The 27,440-nt window shown below is 33.6% G+C and overlaps 1 long non-coding RNA gene across 1 annotated transcript in view; it reads left to right on the forward strand.

Annotated features, from left to right (window-relative positions):
• LOC136848501 (uncharacterized) overlaps positions 1–8,789 on the forward strand; it is a 363,843-nt gene extending 355,054 nt beyond the window's left edge. Inside the window, exon 4 of the long non-coding RNA XR_010856037.1 lies at positions 8,669–8,789. This is a non-coding gene — a long non-coding RNA (uncharacterized lncRNA). The remainder of the gene's footprint in view (positions 1–8,668) is intronic.
• Positions 8,790–27,440: the final 18,651 nt, after the last annotated feature.

Genomic DNA, 27,440 nt, shown 5'->3' on the forward strand with positions numbered 1-27,440 from the left:
TGGTCTTGCTTGCTAGGGACTCGTCCCAGTATTGTTCAGAATACTCTGTTAAAAAATGATCGGTGAAAATTATGCAAAAACAATATGTTTTATAAGTTTATTTTAGAGGGATGGTTAGCTGAAATACTTCTTCTTCGTTTAACGTGGTTTTTCCCATTTTTCATATGGGGTAAGCACGATGCCTTCTTTTGAAGGACTTTGATTTGGCGTTGGGGTAGGCCGTAGCCTCGATCGGCTGCCCTGCCTGACATCGCTTAGACCCCGGTAGCACATGTGTTGATGAATGAAAATGACGAATTCATGGAATCTGGTGCCCACGAAAACTTTCGAAATTGATTGGTAAAAGAGAAGCAGTGGGATTCCATAATAAGTAGTTTTCGTTTCAAAAGTGGTTTATCGTGTTATTTTCAAAGATCTTCCTGAATCTTTAAATTTTTCATATCCATAGTTTACACTCTTATCAAGAATTTTTCCATTTATCAGTGCTCAGATGATTACTCCCATTGGTTTATAACGAGAAATTAGCAGTATAAATGTTACGTACGATGAATCGATGACTATTTTGTACGTGCGTTAAAACTATCATTCAAATGCTTCATGGGTGGTATCCACTTTTTCTTTGGAAAGAGAAATGGAATCATTAAAATAACTGAAATCACGTTCAGGTATAATAATAAATATGTATCAGGGCATTTGCTTTATTTATAGGAAATTAGCTTCATCTAAGGAAAGAAATCTGTCGCACAACGGTATAGATTAAATTTCTGTTTACCATTTTTCTTATCAAGATGGTCCTAAAGAAAGTCATTTTCATTCCATTTTGTTTTGATAATGCTTGCTATTAACTAAAACATTTCTGGAGTAGCTACAATTTAATAGACTTGAGAATGAGCGTACGTTTAATTGTTGATACAGTTAGTTCCTCAAGTGGCGTTTTTATTCACAAATTTATCGGTTAGCAAATCGGGATTTCATGGAAGAAGTAGCCACGTATTTAGCACTTGTGTTTGAAAGGAGTTGTGAAAGGATTGAGTCAACTACGCTCAGGTTGAGCAAAAGGCTTTTGGTGAATTTTATGGTGCTGGAACTTTGAAAGCATTCCGGAGAGAAGGTATTTCATATTAAAAGCCGGCCATCTGACCTTGCTCCATTTCCAGACAGATAAAAAACATTATAAAGAAGCTCAAAGGAAAAACGTTCTTCACACAAAAGATTTTACTGTGTAAACTCGAAGTAAATATTGTTACAAATTTATAAAAATCAGGAAAATATTTTATTTTACTCAGGGACATATTTCATAACACGCCAGAAAATAGAAATATATTTTATGACAGTAAAAAAAAGGAACTTAAAAGGCATCGTTGAAGACAAACGAAGATCACAGAACACCAAGTAGTTTATTCTTATGTGTTGCAAATATAGTTTAAAATATATAGGTTCTTGTGGTAAGAATCTTTATTTCGAATCGCCCTACACTGGGCTGTTAGTTAAGGGCCAGTCATTCTGATAAGGTTTCTGCATTCAACAGCAAGGTTAGTGTTAATGCATGCAACATTACTGTAAATAAAGGAAATAGTAAAATCATTTTGACATCCTTAAAAAAAAAACCAAGGACTCGCTATCATAAAGCCTGGGTTTATTAGAATGAAGAAATCATCGATAAACCTTGATGCTCGTTCATTACCATTGTACGTACACTACGAAAATGTGTTTGCATTGGCGTTTTTCGACATTTCATTTTAGTTAATAGGATTTTATTTCTATATTTCCAGTGATCTCCTGCTTTTTTCTATTTCGTCATATTCATTTTCAGCTGTTTAGTGGCGTGAGAGGGTGCCGAGATACGAGAAGAAATAATTAGATATAAGCTTTGCATGTTCTAACCACTGAATTTACATTTACACACACACACTCTCTCAAATATATATATATATATATATATATATATATATATATATATATATATATATATATATATATATATATATATATATATATATATATATATATATATATATATATTTATATATATATATATATATATATATATATTATATATATATATACATATATATATACATATATATATATGTATATATATATATAATGTGTGTGTTTGTTCGTGTGTGGGCGCGCGTGTGTGTGTAGGCTATGTGTTTGTGTGTTAGTTTTTAAGTGTTAACTATAAATATAACGGCAGAATGTGTGCCAAGATACAACACGGTATTTTTATTTATTTAAAAACATTTCGTATACTTTATGTTTTCTCTTATCGGTAATCTTGAAATAATAATAATAATAATAATAATAATAATAATAATAATAATAATAATAATAATAATGATATTATTATTATTATTATTATTATTATTATTATTATTATTATTATGTGTACTAGAGAGTTCAGCCTAAAAGTACATTTTCTCGTAATTTCTCACAAAACCTATTCCTTTTTTCTGGATAAATTCTGTTCCGTTATCTGGACGAGCCACGTGACCTATTTTCGAGGGACATGAAATATTTTTACCTTGCTATATTTTTATTACATCCACTTCACATATTTTGTTTTTCCATTCCGTTTACCGTTTGATATCAATCATTTCTCTGATCCTGTAGCTTATACTGTTTATGTTTTCATAATTTCATACGCTACGTAAACAAAACGTATGACGTTTATTCAACCAGCCAGGTAAACATACCTTATCTGAAGTTCTTTCACTTCTTATTCAACTCGTTTGTGGAGGAGTGCCACCTGACACCATTTACGGAGAGCTTGATTTAGGGGAGGTCATGTGTCCCCTTTGAGTGCCACAGGCAAGTGTGCGTTATTCGTGTCCAAGTCCCTTCTCTTATGTCGTTAGTTGGTTCTTTTTTTAATGGAACCTGCTGTTGCCTGTCATTTTCATATGGGTAAAGCATTACACTGGATGGTTGGTTGGTTTTGGTGCTTAATTCGAATTCTTCTTCTGAAATAATCCTTGACTCGATTAAGCTTGTGGGATGAATGCAGGTCTGATGAATTTTTGGAGTGAAATTACAAAAAAAAAATTCCTCATGAAACTGCTAAAACGACTAGTACGAATGAAAATCTTTCTCTGGTGATATTAGTTAAATGAATAACAATTGAACCAAGGCTGTTTTACCAAACTGAATAATCTTACGTTTTAAGACGGAGTTAAATGTTTCAATTAGGAGAAATATGATTGAATGGTCGTATCTCATCAACCTATGCTGCTATTTACGTTGAAATTCAGCCAAGATAAAAATATTTAAATTCTGATTTTATTTGGTCGCTCATTTCCTTTTGTGTTATCCGTTTTGCTTTTGTCATTGATTTACAAAACCATGTAACTAAGGGTGTTTACACATAATAATCATTATAGACAATGTCAAATAAATGTATTCGTGTTTCAAATGACAGAAGTAATGAAGTGCAAACAACAGTTGTACGCGTAAGCAAACATCCACTTGCACTCCAAATACGCGTTCACAGTACTCCAATTATCACGGCATATTACTAGCAAAACATTTTACAACATACGCAACATTTTGTTGAGCACATATTACTACGAGGAAAAGTCTGTAAACAAAATAATCCAATTGTCCCATTATAATAGCAACAAACATCCACTTAACTGCATTAAGGGCATTTGCTTCATTAAACCTTCCCATGTTTCAGTTTAGTGTTGTTACTTCATATGCAAAGCATAAAAATAAATCACAGGTAACCAGTGTCCTCAGAAAGGGTGTTCATTCTTGTAAAGTCAGGATAAACACCAAAGTTAACATCGGGAAAATCTCTCAATTCTAATTCTCGTCTGGATGGCTGCTTTATTGATAAACACACACACATACATACATATATATACACACACACACACGCATATATATGCAGGTACATATATGTATGTATATATATACATATATATATGTATATATGTGTGTGTATGTATAAAACTTGGAAACTATGTAGTTTGTTCAATTAGGCTAACAGAAAACATCATTACCTAAAGCAAGTTCCAATTATAGGTGTAAATGAATATTACGTATATGAAAGCAATTTTACAAGTAAGTTACCATTATTACAGTTATAAATTTTCACTATAAAATATTTATACCCATAAATATTTTATAGTGAAAATTTATTTGTAATAATGATAACTTCCTTGTAAAACTGCTTCCATATATGTAATATTCATGATGCAGAATTTTCTTTCCAAAGGATTATAATTAAAATATTTTACCTAAATTAGCAGGAAAAGGTGTTTGAACTTTACAGTTTGGTTATGTTTATCTACTGGTTAGCCGGTCAAAAATTTTACGAACTTTCTTAATTCTTTGTTAGTTTTGTTCACATGAATTAAGATTTCGCTAAGGAAAGAAATGAGGTATTGACTCTCACGAAATTTTGGCCTGCACTCCTCAGATTCCCTATAGAACAGTGTAATAATACTTATAACCTAATTATGAGTATTGTTATATATCTTTTACTATCAATACTTATTTCCGAATCAAGCTAAGTTAACAAGGGCTTTGTCTAACACGATAGATTAAGATTTGTAACCGCGGTACCAACCACAGTAGCTAAAGGAACAAGAATCAAGAAGCTGATTCCATACATTATAAAGAAGAATGTATGGAATCAGTTTCTTGATTCTTGTTCCTTTAGCTACTGTGGTTGGTACCGCGGTAGGAGTCAGTAAACTTACATCAAAGCTGGTAAAAGGTTCGTGTTATCTTTCAGGTTACCTCCTATTTCGAGAATATTCCTATCCAAACAAGGCTTCAAGATGCCTTAGAAACAAAGGAGAATTCAGTGGACCTAGATTTGTTAAAGCTTTTTCTACTAGGGTAACAGTAGCAGTAGGCTACAGTAGTCTGTCAACAAAGAACTCGACCGAATGATGCAGAGGAAAAAGGGGTTAGGGTTTTGCATAATTTTGAGAATATTTATGGACATCACTGTGGGTATATAGAAAGGGCAATAAATGAGGCTGAAGGTCTAAAATAATAAGAAGTATATAAACTAAATGGACGTAGAAAAAACTTACAATAGAATTGAGAGATGTCATACACGGAATGATTAGAATGTCTGGCATAGCAAGTAATACGTTGAGCCCGACTAGAAGTTTTAATGATGTAGTGGATTTTTCCGTTAGAATATGTAAGCCTGTAGCGAGGGCGAGTCATACCCTCAAAGTCTTTCAACTTATTAATGGGAAATCGAGATGAGAGAAGATCTGGAAAGCGTAATAGGTGTAGATGCAAAAACCCAAGATAAGAAAAATGTTGTGAATGAAGTGATAGTGTTGATAGGGGAAAAAGAAGAGGAATTGGAAAACTAACGAAAAAGTCAGAGGGGACGGTAAAAAGGAAAACGTTTTGAGTGAATGTGTGGAAGACTAAGATTATAAGGATAAAAATGTAAGCCATAAAAGTGGTACAATGAGTCTATCCAGAAAAAGTCAAAGCAAGAAATGTAGTAAGGCGTATGAAAAACGCAGTGGACCTTTTAGTGGAAGACAGAGTTGTAAGAATGAATGTTGGGCCAATTCTTATTTAGACTGGAGGGATAATACTGAATGCAAAATGAAAGGAACATGGATAAACACTTCTGAGTTCATTTATTTGAGTAACAATATGTGAGGGGGGGGGGCGTTGGACACTGAGATACAAAAAGACAAATGACAAAACGTGTATCAGGAGGGGGGAAAGATTTTAAAATTTATTTTAGGTTGAGTATGATTATTTGGACAGAATGAAATGCAATAGGTTTGCGAAAAAAAAATATACAACTGATAAGTTTTTTGTGGAAGAAGGAAGGATAGACGAAGAAATAAAAGAGCGGAGGGAGAACAAAAGGACCACGAATATATATTTCAGTTTGACAAGTGAAAGTCAACTCGTAAGGATGGAAAGAAATCGCGTGATAAGAAAAAAAATTATGCAGGACAGAAAGTTTGTTTCCCAGTAGTCTTTTAAAGGGCTTTTAAAGGATTAGCAAACAAATTCCCATTAGTGGAGCAAAGAAGATTCAACTTTTATAATCCTTCCCGATTTTAAGTCACATTTCTGATCAGGAAATTATTCCTTCAAACTTTTTTCATGTTGCAGCGAGAATCGAAAATTCTGTTTTAATCAATTCCTTTGAAAAATATCCGCATTTTGCACTAGCTAATTCTTCACAATCGAAAACCACTAAACTTAAAGGTACATGTCTTTGACAAAGTCGATAAACATGATTTTGTAAAATATTTTTTGTTATTTGCGTAATTTACCTTATGCAGTAAATATTATAAGCGTCTATAAACCCATTAACTACTCCTATAGACCTTAATACTTCGTTTTTAATGTAGGATTCTATGATGTTGCATCTACCCTAGCGATCTGCTGTTAAGAAGATATTCTTTTAAAGTTATTGTTATTTGTATGTTCTACATAATATAAAGTTAATTTTACAGTTCTTTCGTCGAGTTTCGTATTTCTTGTTATTAAGCCTTTGCCCATTGGCAAAGTATGAATGTTTGAGAATAATATATTCAAAGTGCCTCTCTCTCTCTCTCTCTCTCTCTCTCTCTCTCTCTCTCTCTCTCTCTCTCTCTCTCTCTCTCTCCCAATATATATATATATATATATATATATATATATATATATATATATATATATATATATATATATATATATATATATATATATATATATATATATATATATTCCCGTTGTTTCCCAACCATGCGGCCGTACAGATCTTACTAGTGGCGAAGCACCTTATCATAAAATTCTCCCTTAGGTTTAATTTATTCCCGGGGTATAGTAAACTGGATATTAAACGAATGTCGTGGCATAAAATCTGTGAATATAAAAAAAAAGTCCCTGTGTATGTGACGAAATTTCATACATATCCGCACAACAACACACACACACACACACACACACACACACACACACACACACACACATATATATATATATATATATATATATATATATATATATATATATATATATATATATATATATATATATATATAATGTGTGTATGTTTCTGAGCGCGTGTACGTATCAATGTATGCAAAATCCAGGAAGGTCGTCTTTATCCGAAATGAGCTCGGCTCTTCGTGAAGGCCGATGGGTTTTCCTTATATTACGATACATTCTCATCTTGGGAAGAGAGAGATTAAGTGATTATAGAAATACTGAACTCGACAGAATTTCGCCATTCTAGAAGCGGATGGCGTTAATGAGTCGTCTTACAAGTAGCCAGAAAGGTTTGAAACCTTGTGTGTATAATAAGGACGAGAGTTGGTACGTCAAAGTCAGGAACACTTAGAATGATTATCTGTGAAACTAGAAGCGAGCGGCTTCCTTATTTTAGACTTGAAATATTTCAGGGTGTATGTAATAAATGTACGTTTTAGTAGGAGGACATCTTTGATTTACCGTAAAGAGAAGTTACGTGCAAAAAGAACCCCGGAAAAGATATGAGAACAATACTTCTTACCGGAACGGAGAGAGAGAAAGGGGGAAGAATACGGAAATGAAAGAATAAGAGTTATTACCTTCTTGCAATGTTATAATTAGAGCGCTCTTAGAGACATCAGGAAAAGAAAAATATCCAAGCGACCTTATAATTCAGTGCGATTTATTTGTGGGACATTTCTGACGATCCTTGCTAATCCCCTAATTTAAATCGTATTATTTTACAGTAGCGTCATCTTCGCGCTTTGCACAGAAGATGAAATAAAGTGCATTCAAGATCTAATTTCTGGTTTCATCTGGGAAACTTTTTCCATTGGGAGAGACAAAAAAAAAAAAGAAGCCTATTTGCATAATTTCCTCATATTCCATACGCGGCTGGATTATAATTGCAGGCTAGGAAATGAAAGAATTTGGAATTTGTTTGACTTTTGATGACACCTTAATTTCAATAACGAGATTGGCAATTTGTTTAATGAATTACTGAGTACAGAAAAAGATAAATTCATTCGGATTATTTTCTTTTAGATGGAGGCACGCTACTACTTATGATCAAAGGTATTACTTGCATTTTGTTAAACAGTTAGTGATGCGAATGCATATTGAATTTTGCTGGACTTCTGACTTTATCCAAAGAAAATTCATTTAACCATATAAAATTGAAGTGAAACTAATAATAATAATAATAATAATAACAATAATAAATATTATTATGGTATTAATAATGATGATGATGAGGTTGTTGTTGTTATTATTATTATTATTATTTTTTCAAAACCATTTCAGATCAGTGTCCTGATAAGTTTTTGACACTAAATATATATATATATATATATATATATATATATATATATATATATATATATATATATATATATACACACACATATATATATATATATATATATATATATATATATATATATATATATATATATATATATATATATATATAGTGTCAAAAACATATCAGGACACTGATCTGAAATAATTTTGAAATAATAATAATAATAATAATAATAATAATAATAATAATAATAATAATAATAATAATAATAATAATAATAACAACAACCTCATCATCATCATTATCAATACCATAATAATATTTATTATTGTTATTATTATTATTATCAGCTACAATATACAGTCACTTATTAACTGCATATTCCCTTTCTCTGTTCTTCCGCAGGCTTGATTAGCTGCCTGGGAGCCTTCTAATCACTACTTCGAATCAGTCCTTTTTTACGAATCCCTCAGGGTTTGCGAGGCTTCACCCGGTAATATCAGATGAAGAAACTGAAAGATCGAGGTGAGTAAAATGTCAAGAATTTTCTCTGCAGGTGTACATGTTTTCTTAGACAGACAGACAGACAGAGCTGTCGACACAATATACAGGGTTAAACTGATCACGTATGATATATTTGTCAAGATACTGGACTTAGGGTTACACAGATAAGCCTGTTTATTTCATGCATAAGCTAACATTTCCCGAGAGAGAGAGAGAGAGAGAGAGAGAGAGAGAGAGAGAGAGAGAGAGAGAGAGAGAGAGAGAGATTTAACGCTCCGCTGCCTTTACTCCCAAAGTTAGGTCATTTAGCATTTTCCCCTTAGATGCATCGCTTAAGCCCACCTCAAGCAAATGGTCTGGAACAAAGGCTCAATTTCCTTCATACGAATACGTCCTACAAGTTTATTCAGTCTGAAGTTATGTACTTTTTTTTTACGTCACATTCTTTCTTTTTCATTAATTTTTTTTACATATATCAAGGACTGAACAGAAACACTGTTATATGTCCTGCTATTCTCTGATCATGTTTGTAGGTAGAGAGTTACTGCCTGAACCAGGTTTTAAAAATACGGTGATTTTTGAAATGATATCGGTAGATTTGCCATATAACATGGGTTTGCATTTATGATGTTATTTAAAATACAACTTTTTTTTAATGAAAAACAAGGAGTGTTGTTTGCCATCGTCCTTCAAGCGTCTAAGCAACATCTTGCCTCCAAACAAATCCATGTCTTGGAAAATCGCCGAATTTCTTTTTCGTTCTTTGATGGTTTCTCGGGGGTATCTGAGACGTTTTCCTTAACGCGCGATTACCCAGGTCTTGTGAATATTTAGAAATCTTTATTTATTCATTTATTTACATATTTATTTGTTCATCTGATCGAGTAAAAAAAGAGTTCCTAATAAGCGCCACTCCTTCCTTTTTAACGTGTATCGGGATTAGCAAGTGATTGATGAACTTCCAGTGTTATTCTACCCTTTTAAGCCCAAATTTTATATTATTTTGGAAAATCAAACAAAAAGCTATCTAAATGTTTTTATATCAGACTATTCTGTAAGAGGTTTATTCTGGAATTGCGTTTCGCTCACTTTCCAATCTGGTCAGATCGGGTTTCACAAAAAAATCTTCGTTACGAAGGAATATGTGACGTCATATCATAAGATATTGGATTTTATATTAGAATATATGATACCAGGTGGATGGAACTTTGCTGATTGGGTCTGAACCTTTAACTACTCTCAGGACTTGCTGAAGCATGTTTCTTTTGTTTTCATTTTTATCAGCTGCTCATATCATTATCAGTAATACATGTATACATCTCAGTTTTTTAAAATCTTCACTTGACTCACATCTAACTTTTGAGAAACATCTACTGAAAGTTTCGGCAAATGCCGCACGAAAGTTAGGCATTGCTCGTAAGGCTCTTATATCCATCTTCTTCTTCTTCTTCCTCTTCGTTGAACGTGCTTTTTTCCCATTTTTTATATGGGGTAAGCACGATGCCTTCTTTTTGAAGGACTTTGATTTGGCGTTGGGGTAGACCGTAGCCTCGATCGGCTGCCCTGCCTGACATTGCTTAGACCCCGGTACCGCATGTGTACATGTATCTTACCAAATCCATAACAGTGATAAAATCAGTGCAATCTGTTTTAGGTCATTCGTATTTCCTATACTCGAATACTGTTCTCCGATGTGGATGTCTGCTTCTGCCAGAGGTTTATCTATTTTAGACAATGGTTCGTGGCGGAAGGTTTCTGTTTCCTAATAGTAGCAGTTATGACTTGGACCATCGACGGCTGGTCTCTTGTTTGTCACTTTTTCATAAGTTGCATTTCAACAGAGATCTTTCACATTCACAATTGATCCCTGATCTCCTTTCCCTGGCGAGAGCAACCAGATTCGCTGAACAGCGCCAATTATCATTTTCACTGCTGTCGGTCTTTGCATGTTGAAGCCCTCGGAAACCTAGCGGATGGTACTACCACCAAGCTGTATGAATCTGACTTGATTAGGAGGAAGTTGGATCTCTTACTTGCCCGCTCTCCTCCCGCTACTGAGAGATCCTTTACTCCTCCTCATTATGCTCCATATCCTTTCAGACAGGATTTGCATAATAATTTCTGGCTGTGAGTATTTGAGAGAGAGAGAGAGAGAGAGAGAGAGAGAGAGAGAGAGAGAGAGAGAGAGAGAGAGAGTTGCCAAAGGCAGTTCTCGTTATAAAACACTGATCCACCTGAACAAGAGGCCCTTTTCAATGATGAAAGCGAATGGCAAGTCCATTGAATCTGAAATCTCATTACTAAACTTGCTCCTAATCAGATTACCCGTGAACAACACCCATTGAGAGCCCTTATGAAAGATGGGCTCCGAAATGGTTGCTTATCTCTCCTTTAGATTGTAAGATATTTTCTTCCAGACTTCTTGTGTCATGAAAATAGGGGATTTTGTCCTTCTCCCCCTTCCGTTTGTCGAGCGAAATTTATTTAAAAATGGCATCTTTACTTGTATTATTTCTTGAAGAATCTATTTTTTCACATATAATAAGTTTGAGTTTATTCATTGTTAGGAGTGTAATCATTGCTAAATCTTGAATTTTCCTCACTCAAAATTCAGCCGGTGTGTGAGGTGCGTTTAATATACTTAGCAGTTTTAATGTGCATATACTTCTAACATGACAAGATTTTAAGATCATTTTAACACGTACACAAATGGTGTTCTCGTCTCCATCAAAATTGGCTTGCTTCTCTCTAAGACTCAGTCAATATATCGACTCCAAGACCTGAGAAATCCTTCTATGTTTTGCTTTATTTTCAAAGATAACACTGTTAATTTTGAAATGAAAAGAATTGCAGTGTGTCTAGTTCGTTAAATCTTTATTCAATGAGATTATTTCTTTGTTGAATTTTACCCTTTTCTCAACGGTTACCTACTAATCTGTTATTTCTTATCCTCACCTAAACGCTGTCCATTACCGTAAATTCCAATAAACAAGGAAAAGATTTTTCGAATTGTGTTCAGTATACCTAACGGTCTGGTTTCGACTGTAGTTAAATTGGTGTTGTTATACGCTGGAACTGAAAATCATTCTCGTGAAACAGACGTTCGAAAGTGAATATATTTCCTACAAAAATGAAATTATATCTGAATGCACGATCTCAAAAACTTAAGAACACACACACAATTTTTTTTTTTTTTTTTTTTTTTTTACATTTAGCCATTTTGGCAATGGGAACGGTTCCAGAATAAGGCAAGACTGCTAAATCGTGAATGAACCTCTTGTGGGAGATGCTTCCGTTACATTTGCACAATCATATACCTATATAGGAGGCTCATTGTTTCACATCGAGTCCCAGTATGCTCACTGCACCATTCACTTCTATCTCCCGCCCTCTGGCAAGCTTCTTGGATATTAAGGCCCTTTCTTTCAAGCAGGGCTCTCTCTCTCTCTCTCTCTCTCTCTCTCTCTCTCTCTCTCTCTCTCTCTCTCTCTCTCTCTATATATATATATATATATATATATATATATATATATATATTATATATATATATATATATACATACATGTATATATATAATATATATATATACATAAATATATATATATACTGTATATATTTGTATTTATTTATTTATTTATTTATTTATATAAACATAAAAATATATATAGTATGTGTTTATAAGTGTGTGTCTGCGTATGTGTATGTAAGTGTGTCATTGCAAATACTTAGTTCTAATTTTCTGCTTTATCTTCGCTACGTGCTGAATTAAGTAAATATACCAGGGTTCATCGGAGGCTAAAAAATAATGGTGCAATGATACTCGGTAAGATTAATACATTTAGAGCGTTCGGAAATCCTTTTGCTTTGAAGATCCTTTTACTTAAGTGAGCTTCAGTAACACGGAGAAAACGTCAAAGCGCCCAGACATTTGACGCAATGTAGCTCTCAAATCACAGCGACGGCAAGATTAAGTGACCTAAATATTTTGTCTGATTCTCGAAAATTCCGAGAGGTTTTGACGTCTGGGGCTCAAGGTCTGTGACGAAGGTCAGCTCAAGGTCTGTGACGAAGGTCTGCCTAACATCCCGTTCCACGATATCTGCATAAGACAGTTAGCTTTATCAATTTTGCCGTAATTTAACCTGTACATTCATATATGAAATCGGTCTGTGAAATTATCTTGGTCTTGGCATTTTTATCTTTAATAAATAAAGCAAAATGTAAATCAGTAACATAGATTTTCTTCGATTGGGGCTTGGTTATGAAATATTTCCTGCCGAAGGAATATCATTTATATACTGAAAAACACTGACGATTAATGTCCTCATGTTACATTGCATTCTTAGCTTCAAAAGAAGTTGAGAATAATTTTGCCAGTCAACAGTTATTGTTATCACTTTTCACGCATCCCTAAGCCACACCTTCTTCAATAAATATTTTTTTTCCCTCCACGATAAAAGTGGACAATACAGAAATATCACGTGCGCAATATCTCCACCTTCGGGAACTCGCGCGTGAACGTGTATTATATTTACGTGGAAATCCTATGTATATACGCCTGAGGGACGACGATATTTTCCAAAGTACTGTTGAAATTATGCAATCCACAAACCCAGTCAGGCTGGATCAGCAAAAGAGTTTTTCGATGAGGACTTTGCGAGATGTATGCAAAGTTTTCGATAATAAGCACAAACGCATATATATGTATGTATATATATATATGTGTGTGTGTATTTATATGTATTTATATATACTGTATGTATGTATGTATGTATGTATGTATATATATATATATATATATATATATATATATATATATATATATAAAGAGTTCATAAAGCTGTAGGCTGTAGGCTTCATAATAGCAAACTGATCCAAAGAATAACTTAAACATCTAAAAAACAAAGAGGGTAAGGATAACTTGAGGTACGGATAAAAATAAAAACAAGCTATCTATTATGCTGTTGTGTAGAGGCTGTCTAGGTGTTTAACGAGGGAATGGTAATTCTAATAAGGATAGACTCCAAAGCAGTGAATTCGTCTTCGTCTAGAGAAGATGCAATGATGTTAAAATCTTGATGATCAATGAGTATGTTAGAAGCTTTGGGTCTAAAATCTCTGAGGCCAATCCTGAAACTGATTTCCTGATGATACCGAATTCTGACCTGCAGCAACTGCCTGGTGCATCCAATTTAAGTTCACCGTCCAACACCTGGGACGTGTGTTTAATACTATGTTGAAAGACAAAAGCATAGCTAATTTCTCCTTATAACTGAGAAATGGTCCAATTGCTATAAGGTTTTTTTGGGATGATTTAAAATTGACTACTGATAATGCTCTACTTGATAGAATAATTAACTTGCTTCGAAACTTGTCGTTGTAAATGAAAGGAAACTTAGCACGAAAAAATCAGTTTATGAACGTTACATACGAATGGAGAGCTATGTAATCTATAAAAAGACTTCAGTGGAAAACTTGTTTTTTAAAAATTGTACGGGGAAATTAATATCTTCGCGGAGGGCGTTCCAGAATAATGTCAAGGGAAAATCCTGTGAAAAAGAGTGAATATAGAGTTTAATTGAAAACTAAAATAGAAGGAACTATAACATTCAATGCACAGATCCGTAAACATATTTTCTTAAAAATACTGATATGAAATGCAAGTCTATTTCTTGAAAAGGTAGAGTATTAAGCTTTTCTTTTTCTCTTGTGCAATTAATATTTGGATGTTGGGAACTGATAAAATAAAAAAATGAATCAGGATTAAAATAAGGCTTAAAAAGGGCAAACGCGTCATCCACGTAACGTCTATAAATCAAAGGACTTCCCCAGGAGTTTGTAAAAAAGTTGGTAAGTGTGGGCCCAAGTGGGCTCCCCATGCCATCCCCTCTACTTGCTTAAAAGAAACATAGTTAAAAATAAAGGCCGTGTCCCGCACGGCCAATTCTAGAGACTGCTTAAAAAGTTGTCCGCTGAAATTGTTGAAAACAGTCATCATTAGGAAAGAGTTTATTTAAAATAATGTTAGTAGTCTCCTCGGCTGATACATTAGTTGACAGGAACTCGCCACTAAAACTGGCAATGTATAAGACGACATCTTGTCTTCAAATCTTCATTTTTTAGACGTTTTAGTTATTCTTTAGCTCAGTTTGAGTAGGTTTTGACCGTGTCTGTTTAGTGATATCTTTTATTTTTTAGATATTTTTTTGAGTTTGTGCATGTATGTATTTATCAACTAAAGCCTGGTTGCCGCCTGTATGCCGAATTGATGAATTTAATTTAGGAAGCCAAAATTAAAATTATACATATATATATATATATATATATATATATATATATATATATATATATATATATATATATGTATATATATATATATATATATAAGCACTAACTATATCACGTAACCGACCACAAAAACATTATTCATACATGTACCGCTACGCCACATAACAATATTAAGAAACAACTTGTTTACATAAGAAATGGAGGGTCAGTTTAGGAATATCAGGGGTACTCTGACAGGCTAGTATAAGCAATGTGAATTGTGATGGCCGCCTCTATGCCGAATTGATGAATTTAATTTAGGAAGCCTAAATTAAAATGATTTTCTGTTTTGAAATGACTGTTGACACGAAACAAAAAGCAATCAAAGCAGTTAATGAAAGCTCCTGTGTGCCAATGTAGTAATGTATTAGTAGTCGATACAAAGGCTAAGGTATAACGTAGCTTTTCATTTGATTCCTGTGAAAATAATTTTCTCCGCGGATATATTTCTTATAATCACTGAAGCTTCCTTCAGTTTTACAGACATTTAGAAAATATTCATCATGACGGATAAGATGTCTTGTAATTGCATAAGATGCATCGAAAGAGATCAGTACGTTGTCAAAATGCTTTGGATATTATACAACTGGAGGATATTATGCAATGGCTACGGAAGATCTATATATGCATATATATATATATATATACATATATCGCTCCATCATTACAAGACTGTCGTAACTCAAAAATTTGAAGTTTTGAGTTACATAGCTCATAAGATTGCCCATTTAATTCTGCGTCTTTTGGTAATAAAGTCGTAAGTCTAAGTGCATTTTTGGCCGAGAGATGGCGCTGGGAAGATTTTAAGTCTAAATCAAAATCTCGGTGCAGTTATAGGACTTTGAAACTTTAAAACGCTTCTCCTGAAAAATCAAGATTTTGGAGTTACGACAGTTTTGTAATGATGGAGCGATATATATATATATATATATATATATATATATATATATATATATATATATATATATATATATATATATATATATATATATATATATATATAGTACATGTATGAATAATGTTTTTGTGGTCAGTTACGTGATATGGTTAGTGCTTATATATATATATATATATATATATATATATATATATATATATATATATATATATATATATATATATATATATATATATATATATATATATATATATAATCACTAACTGTATCACGTAACCGACCACAAAAATATTATTCATACATATATACCCCTACCCCACACAGCAATATTAAGAAACAACTTGTTTACATAAGAAATGGATGGTCAGTTTAGGAATATCAGGGGTACTCTTGACAGGCTGGTGGAAGTAATGTGAATTATGAAGGCCGGAATTCATTTGTTATGCATGAGAGCCTGTCACGCTCTATAAAAGAAATGAAATGGAGATGCTGTAATACAGCACCGAGAACGATGCTCTTGTTGGTTGACAAGTTAGTCCCGAGAGGAAATGCCCTGGAAAAATTACTATAAAGAACCAGAATATAAGATGGCTCCCCCACACCCACCTCTCTCTCTCTCTCTCTCTCTCTCTCTCTCTCTCTCTCTCTCTCTCTCTCTCTCTCTCTCTCTCTCTCTTCTATCCGTTTAGCTTTTGGTCTGACTTTCTCATTCTTTCTTTTTCCCGGAATTTTTTAGGCGACTCTGGGCATAAATTGGCTATTCGAAGGGACTTTGCTGTAAAACTGGTATCTATTGATTTTGATTACTTACATGAATGTGGGCAAGAAAAAAAGAATCCTTTTTCTGTTATTGGGAATCAAGAATAAAAAGGTTGTTTGAGTCAAATCACAGAGTGATGTGACTTACATGAATATGGGCAAAAAAAAAAAAAAAAGAATCCGTTTTTTGTTATTGGGAATCAGGAATAAAAAGGTTGTTTGAGTCAAATCACAGAGTGATGTGCCGCAGTTACGTGTCGTAATGGAAAAGGAAAAGATAGATTGATGATTAATTGTGGGTTATCTGGCGTCACAACTACCAGGGTCACCGACGCCGAAGGAAAAGATAGACGAGAAAGCAGTTATCATTTGAAGAACAAGGCGGAAATAAGTCTAAGTTTGAAATTGCTTATGCACTGAAGTCAGGATTTGTGTGTGAAGATTTAATTTACAGTAACTTTGTTCTCTTTTAGTACATTGCAATAAAACCATTTTGAATTATTATTAGTTAAAAGGCTAAAGTTTTGCAATGCAAAATAAACCAAAAGTAATCATATAAACAAAATCTGTCCTTTACCTGGACTGCACTGCTATACGGAACACTGCCCCACCCCCTTCCAGACACACACACACACACACACACACACACACACACACACACAAACTCAACTAAATATTCAATGAAAATAACTTCAAAATTCGACTTAACGCAAGGATTTGATTCGAAACTTAATTTAAAACATTTGCTTTAAAAATTTATTAAACAGATAAAATGAAAGCAAGCGTAAAATTTCAGGCAGAACCCGTAGCAGTGTGGAAAAGGCGAAAGTAAATAAATAAGGCAAGGAGTGTAGTTTGGTCTTGTCAGGGAGCCAAGAGGATTTCATGGGAGAGAGTTATGAGGGAATCTTGGGCCGGAAGATGACCGGGAGAGCAATTTGGTCTGAGAGGATTCAATCTTTATTTTGGCTGGAAAGACGGGGACAATGATATTGCTTCCAGGAAGGTAAACTTCTTTGCCCCAATAATTATAAAACTAATAACTCAAGATCCCAAGTCTGCTAATTCTATATATTTATAGTAGTCGCTTATTGAAGTTTCTTTTAGGTCGAAAATATACTCGTTCTTGACTTTTCTCGTGATGCAAACAACTGTTTGTTTTAAGCTGCATCCTCTTTCCAAATTTTGTAGACACGGCAAAAATTTTATTTCTGGGTTATAGTTTACCGCATACAGAAAACCTACCAGTATTTCTACCTATGAACATTTATATTCTAGCCGCAGCAATAAACTAACAGGTATTCGCTTCCGAGTTTTCCAGAGCGTTGCGTGTATGCAGCCACGTATATGTTGATGATGAAGGTGTAATTACGAATAGCGGAAGGAAATTCAAACATTACGATAGGGTAGTAGATAGTGCAATAGCAACGCTACGAAATAACATTTCCCAATAAGAGGAACGGAAAAATTTAACACAACACTAATAACAAACTCTTCTGAAAAAAGAATAAAGCAGCTTATAAAATTGTAACGTATGCTGAGGTGAACAGCTTCATTTTCGTTCACGACAGTGAAGTCCATCATCCTTTCAACTGGAATAGATGCTGAATAACTGATTATGTTGAAAGGAATTGCAATATGATGCAGTTTTATCAAAGAATGGATAGGATTCTATAAGCTTGATTTATTTATTTCATAAAAAAGTTAAATGAAATCTGTAGGAGTTAGGAGATGTAGTTATTCTAGTGTTAATAACAACAACACGAAATAGGTTACAATATCCATCTATTGAATAGCACAGATGTAGGCCATTGCAAAAACAGGGGCTGTCAACGGCGCACTCGCCTTTATCAGAAGTACGGTAAGGTCTCCCACATTTCTTGCCAGTGGTAATATTCTGCAATTGTCAGTATGAGCGTTTGTTGTGGCACTAATGCATGTATTATGTAAATTTATACCTCTTTGCAATGCATTAGTCCACTTGAAGATGTTTAAATTAGGCTGGACCAGTGTAGGCCCCCACCCACCAAACTGGGACCCACCAGGCAGACGCCACCAGAAACGTCAAAGACCGACCACGAGGGCCGACCTCTGACACGTGGTCGTCAGAAACACAGACCAGTGACAAGGTGCAGAAACAACGTCTATCGTGTATTTTCGTCAGACACAGTCGCCTATGCATAAAAACGCATGTGTGTATTGGATCCTTCAGAGAACCGGCTATCAGCTTGTGGAACCCTCTTCACAATTTAAACCCAATATTCTCGTCTTTTCTGCATGTTCAAGTCCCTCTTTTCCAGAATCTCAAGTTTCCTCGCCATTCTTATAAGTCATTAATGTTTATGTCGTTCGTTTCAGCCCAGTGTATGCCAATCTTTTCCATGGTCTGAACCTTCCTCGAGGCACTCTGATCCTCAAGTTCACCCACGAAAATTATTATTTTTTATCGATTTTTTTTTTTTTTTTTTTTTTTGTATTTTCCGTCGACTTTAGACAAAAAACGAGATAGCACCAAAGACTCCCAGTTCATTCTTTTGTAGGTGAATTCACATGAACACGTAGTCTTACGCGACTAGATTCACCATGAATCAATTCCCAGTTCATAATAAATTACATTAAATACTCTTATTCGCATTGCGATAAAATTACTGACGAATTTCCTTTTGGAAAATCAGAAAGATACCATTTCCCGACGTAGGAGACCAAGAGCTACGACAACAATAACGTTTCATTCCGCGAGCTTTCGGATGAAAGATTTAGTCTTTCAAGTGACGGGAAGAGCGGGCAGGGACAGAGAAACGAAAAATGTCAGGACTTTACGCGACACAATGTAAGGAGCACAATGGGACCCGTGCATGAAAATATTCGCTTTTCTTCAGACTCTTATGGAATTGCCACAGTAGGGTGTGTGATGGTTTTTCAGCATTGTGAAATATTTCTTTTCCGGTCGAGTCTTATTACTGGAGGTAGGTCATTGCCGGGGAAAAATAGACCTTATTCTTTACCTCAGGAACAGCTCGTTACTAGCAATTATTTAATTAGGTCAAAAAATGTTAGAGCTCGGACAGTTTTGGCTATGAATGATATTTCTGGAATTCATTTTTTTTTATGAAACAAAAGATTCTGAACCTCCAAAAAAAACTAAAAAAATAAGTTTTATGAAAATGTCAGTGTACTGGAAAACGAAAACACTGCACGGTTAATTTTCTACATTATAGTTACAACAGTGCAACTGCGGTTATGGTTAATTCGTCTATTCTGTTATGATATATTAATATAACACGGAGAAAGGAGTAAAAATGATTAAACTCAAAGGGCTGTATATTAATGGATGTTAATAAATGTAATTCAAATTTCCCGTAGGCTATTCATGCATTCGAATGAACTTTCATATCACAGGTCTGTGTAAGATTATATTACCTTTCCTTATCATAATGCTTGTCGTTTACGATCTGTCATCATCTGTGATTATCATCATCAACTTTTTTGTGATGATTATCGTTCCTTGACATAACATGCCTGTCCAATAGTATACAGACTTCTGTTTCACCTTTTTTTTTAATTATCTTCATGTTAGTAGTCCAAAGCATTCTTTGGATTTCGTCTCCTAATCTCCATAAAGGTCTTGGTTTGTTAAGTGTGTACGGGTATATCCTTATGTGGGTGCATGCGTGCGTAGAGAGAGAGAGAGAGAGAGAGAGAGAGAGAGAGAGAGAGAGAGAGAGAGAGAGAGAGAGAGAGAGAGAGAAACTCATGCACTAAACCTTCTAACCGAAATGTTGTTTTAAGTGGATTTGAAAGACATAAAACGTAGCCAATAGCTATGTGCGATTTGTAAGGTGGTTTTCTTTGATTTTCACTTCGTTAACAGTAGACAGTTAAGGGTACTGGACATTATATATATATATATATATATATATATATATATATATATATATATATATATATATATATTATATATATATATATATATATATATATATATATATATATATATGTATATATATATATACATAAATATATATACACATATACATATGTATGTATATGTAAATATTGTATATATAAATATATATATTAATATGAAAGTGTGTAGATATATAAATATGTATATATATGTGTTTATATATGTACGTACATATATGTGTGACTGCATATACATACATATATATATGTACATATATATATATATATATATATATATATATATATATATATATATATATATATATATATATATATGTATATATATGTATAGTCTATAGCAATTTTTACCAGATACATATATAACTATAATAATCACAGTGCGCTTGTCACCTCAAAGCCTTAGATTCAAATGCAAGAATATGAAGTAATTCAGATGTCCGTACCAGAATTCGAACCTTTATCCATAGTAGCGGAACGGGATCTCACCAAGTCGACAACGGGACCTCATTCTGATACTCTGGATGCGGTTTAGAACCCTTCTGCGGCTTTAGAATTACTGATATAGACATATATATATATATATATATATATATATATATATATATATATATATATATATATATATATATAATATATGTATGTGTGTGTTTTTGTGTCTGTGCATATACATACCTATACATATATATATATATATATATATATATATATATATATATATATATATATATATATATATATATATATATATATATATATATATATATATATATATATATATATACAGGCATATCCTGGATTCAGGGATATGTAGCAACGTTAACATCCTCGCAGTCGTAAAAACGCGTTCTTTGGATTATCCTCTTGCAGTCCGTCACTGAAAAATCCGTTGTCGTCGAAAACTAGCGAGAAAGGAATTGGACGTGGAACAAAACTAATCACTTGGAGTACGAAAGATATAATACCTACCCGAAAAATGCAACTTTCTCCAATCCGCTAACACCGTTTCCCATTCGTTGAACTTTCCCGTATGCAACTTTATTACTTTTACGCGAGGATTTTGTGCATTGAAAGTCATCTTTCGCGCTCGCTCCCAATAGCAAATTAAAAAGCCATTGATTCCTGAGGGGAAAATCGATTTTTTCGAACGGGAAGCTGTAACAACTTTACTGGCAGTGTGGAAATACTTTGATTAAACCTGTCAGAAGTATATCAGTTTCAGAACCTATTATTTCTATTATTATTGTTTAGTATTTTAGCTTGTATTTTCCGCAGCCTTTGCGGTATTTGAATAGATATTTTAATGAAGAAATTGTGTAATATCTGAGGCAGAGTGCTTGCAAACGACACCTCCAAAGAATTTCAAACAACATCATGTATTTTTCATTTTTCATAATGTGACGGGCATTTCCTCGTCTGTGGGCCTTCATTATCTAAATTGGATGATAACGTTCGTCCATTTTTACGATGCATCTCACGCTATTTCCCAAATGTTGTCGAACTCATTCATTTCAAGCACCCACTTTAGTTAATGAAGGCTGCTCGCATACCGGAGCAAAAAAAAAGAAGCTCTAGATTATATGAGTCTCAAGTGATGATAACTTGAAATTTAAGTCAATCACCGATTTGGATGATAATGATACAGATATGAATGTGAAGCAAATCTTTATCTTTTGGACTATATGTTTGTTGTTCAGTGTTAAATTCTTTTCGTTTTCTTGACTGTTATCATTTTCCTTCCAGCAGATAGGATGTCAGTCATTTACTTTTGTGTGAAGCCCCGTTAAATTGCCTTTATCTTTCTTTTTGTTATTTCATTTCCTTTCCCTAGTTCAAGGTACTCGACTGCTTTCTTATTGGCAACTCACAAAATTAAACAGATATTTATATTATATATGGATACACTTGCATGTGATGTGTGTGTGTATATATACGTATATATATGTATATATATATATACATTTATATATACATATTGATATATGTATGTATGTATGTATGTATGTGTATTAGTGTGTGTGTGTGTATTTAAAGTAACCTGATGCCCGGTAAAGAAGATATATGACTAAGTTTACGTACACGCTTACGTAAACTTAAATATACAGAGAACCATCTGATTATTTGACATGCCCCAAACCAGTGACTTTTAAGCGCCTGCTATTAGTCACTGAAAGGCCCCCTTTGTGTATTGATTCGTAAAGTTCCATGACTTCTAGTATTACAATGCAAACAACAGAGTTCAAGGAAAAGCAGGCTGTATGCTAAAGTTACACATCCCTACTGTATCTGTGGTATTTTGCAATATCCTGCACCAGAGTAGAGTCAGTACTTCGGCTGTAGATGGTAAACAGGCGTCACTATATTCTCTGGCAGACACAACTACCGGTATTGGAAGGGTTAGATATTTTATGGCAGCCAATACAGCCCTTGGCACTTTAACCCAGCTTCAAGCGTCTTTCGCACTTTCTTGCTTTTGTTTTCTTAGATGAGATCACAGGAACCATTTCCACAAACATGCAGATGTTACGGGAGATTGAGTATACACATGCAGATGTTACGGGAGATTGAGTATACACATGCAGATGTTACGGGAGATTGAGTATACACATGCAGATGTTACGGGAGATTGAGTGTACACATGCAGATGTTACGGGAGATTGAGTGTACACATGCAGATGTTACGGGAGATTGAGTGCCAACGAAGTATAGTATCTGACTAACATCAGTTGAAGGCAATAATTTACAAAAATTAAAAAAAAACTGTAGTTTGACAAAATCAATAATAATGTCTGTCTGTCTGTCTCTCTGTCATGGTTAACTAATGGCTTTTCTAAGCAAAATAAGAAAATCACTTTGGCGTTCTTCGGTAGCGTTCCACTCAGGACAGTTCCTCGCTGGGTGAGCGGGTTCCGTTCTCAGCTACCACTCTGTTGGTCGCGAGTTCGAATCTCCGACCGGCCAGTGAAGAACAAGAGGAATTTGTTTCTGGTGATATAAATTCATTTCTCGCTATAATGTGGTTCGGATTCCACAATAAGTTGTAGGTCCCGTTGCTAGGTAACCAATTGGTTCTTAGCCACGTAAAAATAAATCTAATCCTTCGGGCCAGCCCTAGGGGAGCTGTTAATCAGCTCAGTGGTCTGGTTAAACAAAGATATACTTAACTTTTTTCCACTCAGGACTTCCGTTTTGTGTTTCCGAAAAATACTGGGAGAGGGTACCCGGATGGGTATGGTACAGGGTAACCTTAGGAGCGGTGTAACAATATATGACTCTATTTGGATACGCGGATTCGTACATCCCTACTGTAAATGTAAAATGTATTTAGTAAATAATAATAGGATAGCATAAATCATTCGACTCATACCAGTGGCAAAGATAAAGTTACCAGGAGTGATTAACGCAATGAACTTAATATTACGACCAATAAAAACACTGAGGTAAATAGGACTAAGACACGGAAGGAAAATAAATTTCCGGGAACATATATATATATATATATATATATATATATATATATATATATATATATATATATATATATATATATATATATATATATACCTATTTAGAGAGGGACAGATTGATATGAATATTTATATATGAGTGTATGTGTGTATGAATTTTGTCACTTATTCAGGCGTGACTTTTATGCGTTCACAAATATTCAGCTTCAAACATCGCCCGATGCCGAATTCGCTATAACTTGAGTATAACCTACACACAAGGGGGATTGCCCATGAATATATATATAAATGTATATATATATATATATATATATATATATATATATATATATATATATATTTATATAAATATATATATATTTATATATATGTATATATATGTATATCAATGTAGCACGAAGGACGCGTGCTTGAAAACATTATAACTTCCACGTCAGAAGGTGAGTGAAAACCGTGACTTCGAACAAGTACTTTCGTAGTTCATTCTACTTAAAAATGTAGAATAAACTACGAAAGTACCAATTCAAAGTCCTGGTTTTCACTCACCTTCTGACGTGGAAGTTATAATATATGTATACATATATAAGTATATAAATATGTATATATATATATATATATATATATATAGATATATATATATATATATATATATATATATATATATATATATATATATATATATATATATATATATATATATATATATATTTGATTAGTCTTAAACCACCCCAGCAAAAAGAGACGAGAATGTCACTCGGAATCACGAAGTAGCAAATCCTTCTACAAATCGCTGAAAGGGACGTGAGATAATTCCAAATTCTGTCAACGCACGATCTAGAACTTCAGGTTTTAGCCGCTCGGTTCGAACGTCCCTGGAATGTTTGATGTGCATTGCACCAATTGCTATTATAGAGGTCGCGGTTGACCTCCTAAAATGATGAGTAATATTGATGATAATAACAATAACAATAATAATAATTATGTGAGTTAATAAATTGTATTAAGAATTAAATCCACCACGACATTGCTGTAAAGCTTTATTAAAAACATACTGAAAATTACCAAGAGCTTTCTCAAGACCCATAATCTGTACACACTTAGGTTACTGTTATCAGTAGTTCTTGTAAAGGATATAAATTAATATCTCCTTTAAGGCAGGTACGAGCATAAATGCCTTCCTGGAACTGATGTCCCATCATTAGTTCTCCAATGATGACATGACAGTTTCTGTATGTATGTGTGCGTGTGTGAGTGAGTGAGTGAGAGCGTGCGTGACGCCACAGAGTTATCACAGAGTCAAAGGGAATAAGAATGAAAGTCACTCAGAAATAGTTATGGAGCCTTTTTCCTAAGACTGAAATGTTCACTAAATGTAAATCAGATTCACGTGCGGTTAATCTCATTTCCTTTTTTTTTATGAAGAATGGAAAACGATTATAGATTTCACTAAAGTACAAATCATCACTGCTTGCAACGCTAATATAAAGGAATATGTGCCCACTACCTTGTAGACTTTTCAGTTCCGAATTCTCTGAAAGTAACAGCAGCAATTACAAAGGATAGATTTGCCCGTCAACGTGCAAGAATAGAAGAAAAAAGACATTTCTTAAATATAATTCAGGGCTTTCTATTTATTCCAAATGGGGCATGCGTCTTTAGGATACAAAATCGCAGTTTCAAATCTTGTTTTAAGAAATCCACTGACGGCGAAAAAACGACACAGACATATGCTGAACACGTGTACGAGCAATCTGATCATACCTTTTCATGGTAAAAACAGGAATATCCCCAGAGAGAATGATAACCAGATATTGAGTCAGAAAACACAGTTATATTGTTTTTATATACTCTCAAGTATCGAAACCTGTGGCATAGCTAATCACGCTCAGCATATACAAGTGTTTCCCTTCGTTCAGACAATTCTGTTTCGAAAAGAAATGGAAATCTAGGTCTTAACTAGATTCGTTGTAGTTATACATGTATAAACATATTATATATATATATATACATCTATATATATAAGTATATATGGACATGACTATGAAATATTTTCTGTTAGAACAGAATTCCATCAAATATAAGGAGCACATAAAAAGGTCAAAATGTGAGAAATAAAGGCTATATTTCAGAGACCAAAATGTCTCTCTCCTCAGGAAATATAGTCTTTATTTTCCACATTTTGGCGGTTTTATGGGTTCCTTATATTTGATATATGCATATATATACATACATACATATTTCAGTAGGTGTGAATTGTGGTAAAAACGTTGCTGTACATTTTTTACCTCTAGCAACACACACTCACACCTTAAACTCAGCACAAACACACACACATGTATATATATATATATATATATATATATATATATATATATATATATATATATATATATATATACATATATATATATATATATATATGTATATATAAATATATATATATATATATAAACATACACACATCTGAGTGTAAGCGTGTATGCATGTATGTATGCTGACCGCCAGGGTAATGGAAATTCAAAAGCTAAGCGACGAAATCCTGTTTTCTCTCCGTGAGATAAAAAAAAGAGCACAGTTCCTCAGTTACCAGGGGACAACGAATGTTGCCGGAGGATCAGAGCTAAGAGCATATGACTCTACCCATACATGTTCGAGGCTCGGGACCGGGAAATGAAAAAGAAAAATTATTTCATCTCTGTTTGGATTTTCATACGATTCCATCACACACACACACACACACACGTATATATATATATATGTATGTATATATATATATATACATATATGTATACATATACATATATATATACATATACATATATATATATATATATATATATATATATATATATATATATATATATATATATATATATATATATATATATATATATATATATATGTATATTATCCAAGTAGGGTGAGTCTCGAATCAGGATACAATCTCGAAGGCTAAAGGAAATGGCACCACATGTAAATCTTCCTCTCATCTCCAGATATGAAAAATAGAATGTTTCCAGTCGGTGTGTGTATTTATTTCAAATATGCATCTTTTTAGTATTACTGCAGGTTACTTGAATCAAACAGGCATAAAACGTGCATTTTTGGACAGTTAGTACTAGAGATGCTTGCTGTTTTTGCGAGTGTCCGTGTGGATAAAACTTTTTTTGCGTGCAGATGTAAACAGCACTCGGGATTATTTCAGTTTTATGAAGGGCTGACGGATTTTTTGGAACTAAAGTATTTTTCTATTCTTTATAAAGAGGCATAATTCTTATTGCTGAAGGATAAAAAATCC

The sequence above is a fragment of the Macrobrachium rosenbergii genome, chromosome 19, assembly GCF_040412425.1.
Source record: "Macrobrachium rosenbergii isolate ZJJX-2024 chromosome 19, ASM4041242v1, whole genome shotgun sequence".
In the NCBI taxonomy this organism is placed as follows: Eukaryota; Metazoa; Arthropoda; class Malacostraca; order Decapoda; family Palaemonidae; genus Macrobrachium; species Macrobrachium rosenbergii.